This window comes from Adiantum capillus-veneris, chromosome 26, assembly GCF_014529385.1.
Source record: "Adiantum capillus-veneris isolate H3 chromosome 26, ASM1452938v2, whole genome shotgun sequence".
Taxonomy (NCBI): Eukaryota; Viridiplantae; Streptophyta; class Polypodiopsida; order Polypodiales; family Pteridaceae; genus Adiantum; species Adiantum capillus-veneris.
The window spans coordinates 64,729,535-64,734,709 of NC_140956.1; the positions used below are offsets into that span (position 1 = coordinate 64,729,535).

A 5,175-nucleotide genomic window follows, 5' to 3' on the forward strand; every position below is an offset into this window, starting at 1 on the left:
GTTTCGGTGGGACCACTTAATTAATGGCTGTTAATAAAGAAAATTATATAAACAGGATCATCTTATTTAAGAGAAGCCTGAGGAAACGCGAGCCAAATTCTATTACCATAATCTCATCTAAAGCTAGGTGTCCATTAAGTGAAAAACCTGCAATTGGAGAAATTAAATATTGGAATTTCAATCAGGGATAGAAACTACGTCGACAAGGCAAGTAATGCCATTAATTTGATCCAAGGCAAGTAATGCCATTAATTTGATCCAAGTCAAAGTAATGCCATTAATTTAATACAAGTCAAAGTAAGCTTGTTATACATGATTAATTTGTCAACAGCACGTGAAGGCCTCCTTAAGAACCAAAACCCTAGCTCCATTATGCAATACAATTTATAGCTATTTTATTTCATTCGAGTACGTTAGCTGCAGCAATTAATGAGCCTGATTCTAATTGGACCTTCCGGCGTCAATGCGACCCGTTCAATGATCCGGCGAACATCTTTATGCTGGCCTTGCTCAGACGTTGCTGATGAGCCGATCTTCATGTGTCGCTTGATCTGCTTGGATCTAATTGCTGTACTGGGCAGCTTGTTGACGTTGGCCATGGCGTGATGCTGTTGATGATCATCAGAGCCAGCACGACATCATTGCTTGTACAGCTTTTGCAGCTTGGAATTCGCAATATTATTGACCTCGCTTATAAAGCTCAAGAAGATGGACGCCACCTCCATGTCCGTCAGGATACCATAATCCTTACTTAATATAGAGCTCGGGGCGCCTTCATTAATATGCAGATCCCTAGCTGACGCATCATCGACGTCTTGTTGCACAGGCGCAGAGCCTTCATCTTTCGCGAGGAAGGCATTGTCTTTGAGGATGCTGCTCCTGAGCTTGGGCTGTCGCCTAGTCAGCCGTTGCTTCTCATTATAATAAGGCGCTGCTGGTGATGATGATGTACTCGGTTGCTGATCATGACGTTGCAAGAGATCCTCTTGATCTGCAGACCTTTTGTGTATACCTGCAAGCGTCTGCCTAAGGTTGGCCATGGTGGAGGGGTATTGGAGGCGCACAACAACCTTGACGACGACAATCTGAGTAGGAAGCACCGACCTGCAACTGCTCGAGTTTTATGCCACAAAATGGAAATGGCCGCACGGCCTCCTTTTATAACCCTAAACCCTCCTTTTAGCACGGCTATTAATAATTGCTTTCCGCGTAAACTTTGCTTTTTATGATACTGGAAAATGCCTTCTAGAAACATTAACGCGCAAACTCCTCCGCTAGCCATTCTTATGCTTTTTTTAAAAGTAAAGCGTGTCGTTAAAGTTAGAGCAAAATTAGACAATGCCACACTAAAACTCTATGGTTAGCAGTGTTCGGGAAAAATCATTTTTCCAAACATACAAAATTCCTTTCTTTCATTTTGTCAAGAGGAAATTTTAGAAAGTTAGGTTGTTTTTTCGGGTTTTTACACTATTTTTCTCTATTTTGGGGCGGTATTTCTCCTTTCCCCCCTGCCCTCAACCGGAATTTTTGAAATTGAAAACGGCACCATATTAAGCCGAGACACATTTTTTCCGAACGCTGATGGTTAGGCATGGCAGCATTCTTGGCCATTTAGTGTCCAACTATGGTATCATCACTTATTGAGATAAAATGTTGGCTATCATAAATCTTCTCAAGTTGGCAAGCCCATGAGTTGTACAAGTTTTCATTCGCCATCATAAGTACTCCCGAGGCCTTTTCTACATGTGTCCTAAGATAGATCGGCCCTTATATCAATTACTAGTTGCAACGTGGCTTTTGAGAAGCTCAAATCTGCATTGGTGACACTCCTATTCTGAAAGCACCTCAATGGAGTGGGGTAACATCTTTCATACACATATTGATGTCAGTGACTATGCCACTGGCTACATCTTGGCCCAGCTTGTTGACGGAAATCTAGTTTCTTTCTATTGCATATGCTAGCCAAAAATTGAACCTCGCTGAGAAAAATCACACGACCATGGAACGCGAGGGGCTATCAATGTAGGTAGAGAAGTTTTAACGCCATTTGCTTGCAAATTATTTTTTCTTGCTCATCAACCATCAAGCACAAACAATGCAACATGGGTAGGATAGTGTGTTGGTTTATAATTTTGCTAGAATTCAATCTTGAGGTGGCGGTCAAGAAAAGGAAAGCACCAACACGTAGACCACTTTTCTAAATTAACCTCAGGGCAAGATCCCATCCGGGTGAATGATGACCTTCCCCGTTCTTTACTCTTTTCCATTGAATGGGTTCCATAATGGACCAAGAACATTGTGATGCTCCTCACCACTACTACTATACCTCCCAGTTTCAATAAACATGCACCATGATTCTTAAGAGAGCGCTATGCTTACCAGCTAATAGCAGGCCATTTGTATTAGAAGGATGGTGAATTGATCCTTAAAAGAGTGTCATGCCCCAACAAGTATTCTCTCCTTGTGCACCATTCCCATAGGTTTCCATGTGGGCAACACCTAGCCCCAAACCCATGACTAGGGTGCTTTAATTCCAGGGTCTATGGTGGCCCACATGAGACAAGATGTGATAGACTTTGTCCATGCTTGCACCCATTGAAAATACAACAAATTTTGCAAACACTCAACATTGTATCATATCACCCTATGGGATTGCCAAAATTATATGGGATACGTATTTAGAGCGTATCTACCATTATCTCGAGGATAACATGGTTAATGTGAATCAATTGAAATCCAAAAGCACAATCATAGAGTCGAGGAAATACCACATTCTTAGAGAATAATTATGCTGCAATTGTTTGGTTGCAAACTTCGAGATATGTGCCCTTGAAACTTCGTATCTATAAGTTCTAAAAAGTGCCTAGAGGGAGAAAGAGCATGCTATTTATTTATCAGGATCACTAGAAGCCTAGAAGGTGCACCATTCTTGCACTAGGCTTGTGGTGGTCCACCCTTCACATGGACTCACATGATTATATAGCATCATTGGTGTAGCTAAAATAAGGAGCACGCAAGGCCATGTGCATCTACCAGTACATGTGCCAAGGTGAAAAAGCAAGTACGAAGATCAGGTACAACTAGGGCTATCCAGGGATGCATGTCTTTATTGGTTTTTAGGCCAGGAAGCTCTATTTGGGGCTAATCAAGAGGGCTACTCAAGATGTTCATAATGCATTGATTATGTAGCAAAAGGTGGTCTTCAAGATGTTCTCTAGGTTGGTTCCTAGACGGCTCATCAATCTACAAGGTGTATGATCTTACATTAAAGGGGAAACTGCTTTGTAGATCCTCACAGGATTGCACGGATGATCATCAGGGCATATGTGAATCAATAGGACTAAAGTGTTTGATTTATGGATCATGTTGATCTTTTCACATCTACAATCCGAACGGGGACGGTAAACATAGGAGCAATTGAAGTTTTGTCGAGGACCGCTTCTACACCATTTTGACTACCTTGGTATATGTGCCATTGTATGTTTTCTCAAGTCTTCAGTGTTTACAGAGGGTGTATAAGGTATTTGAAGCTAGTCAAAAGTGACAACTCATCAATCAAGGCTACAAGCACCAAGATATTGTGACGGGAAGTTGGCAGTTAGCAATCTAGCAATGAGGTTGCAAGCAAGTGAATTTATCCCATTTTGGGACCTTCTGTTAAATGCCTTTTGGTTTTCAACTTGCAATTGCAATGGGGTTCTAAAAATGGAAAGTCGACAAAGTAGAGTTTCACTACGGCTTTACAAGAGGTCCATCTGACTCTAAAGCTGAAAGTTATTGTGGTTCAAAGTACTACAAAAAAAAGGTTTTCTTTTGAAAATTTTACGGATTCCAATAACCCATGGGGGAGATCTCTCATGGAAGTGGCACATGGTGGAAAAAATCCCACGTACGAGTGTTGGAGATGAGGTGTTAGGGTACTTATACGGGGAGATGGTCTTCATTGAGAAAGGGAAGAGAGAGGAGTTATGGCTCGTTCCCCCTTTCCATTTCATGGGCATTGTGTTGGGTGTCGCATGCATGCACATGAGCCGCATTGATCAGTGATGGTGGCATTTCCAAGTGGCTTCGCTCAATGTAAACGGTAGCTTGGTAGGGGTCAATTCACACAGGGTGGGCATTGGGATCTCCAGTATGCACCACCAAGTATGAAATCTTCTTCCGAAAGCCCCTAAGGCCACACGCCTTCGAGATGTAAGCATAGGTTGGGGAAAGGCCTTCTCTTGGTCTATGACCAAAACCCTAGTGTTGCAACATCCTTGCAAGTTACAAACATATGTAACTACATTCGGAAACATCCTCTGTATACAAACACCCGGCAGCTTCCTTGCAAAGAGGAGATGTTGTTTAAATGTATCATCTTCATAGATTTTGTGGAGTTTCTTTCCTTCTTATGGCCCTATATGGGAGATTTAGCAGCCTCCTTAGGCAAAGTACTCTTTGCCCCAACCATTGATTGCCCAACTAGGAACAAAGTGTGTATTATGTGGCAAACTGACAAGCAAACGGCTGAAATGTATCATCTTCATAGATTTTGTGGAGTTGCTTGCCTTCTTATGGCCCTATATGGGAGATCTAGCAGCCTCCTTAGGCAAAGTACTCTTTGCCCCAACCATTGATTGCCCAACTAGGAACAAAGTGTGTATTATGTGGAAAACTGACAATCAAACGGCTGAAACTAGAAGAAAGCTTCAATTTTTCTAGTTCGAAATAGCTAAAGTATACTTCTTAATCTAAGATTTTTTTTGGCTACATTACTCAAGGCTTTAAATAGTTACTTTGACATGGTAACTACAAACTCTATATTTTTTCTAGATAGCAATCCTAATCATCCTAGTCACTCGTCTAAAATAAAATCCATGAATTGAAAGATTTGAAGGAATCCTTCAATCACATACTATACCTCTCCCTTGTCCTCTACCATGTGCCCCCCCCCCCCCCCCCCCCCCCAACCCACCAAAAAGCCTTGTTTGGCTGCTATACATCAACCAAAGCACCACCAAGCACACCACCTTTGATTTGGTAGCACGTCATGGTCCGGCTCTTCCTTGCGGTCATTTACTCTCTCATGGGCCCCTGTGGTGGTGTCCTTGTCTTGCTCTAACTTGTCTGATTGCACTTCATTTGACATGCCTTAAAATTTGTGTGTAGCAACCTCGTGCATATCCACATCAT

The 5,175-nt window shown here is 42.1% G+C and overlaps 1 pseudogene; it reads right to left on the reverse strand.

Moving 5' to 3' along the window:
• Window positions 1-413: 413 nt before the first annotated feature.
• Window positions 414-1,040, reverse strand: LOC147423574 (uncharacterized; annotated as a pseudogene).
• Between the last annotated feature and the right edge of the window lie 4,135 nt (window positions 1,041-5,175).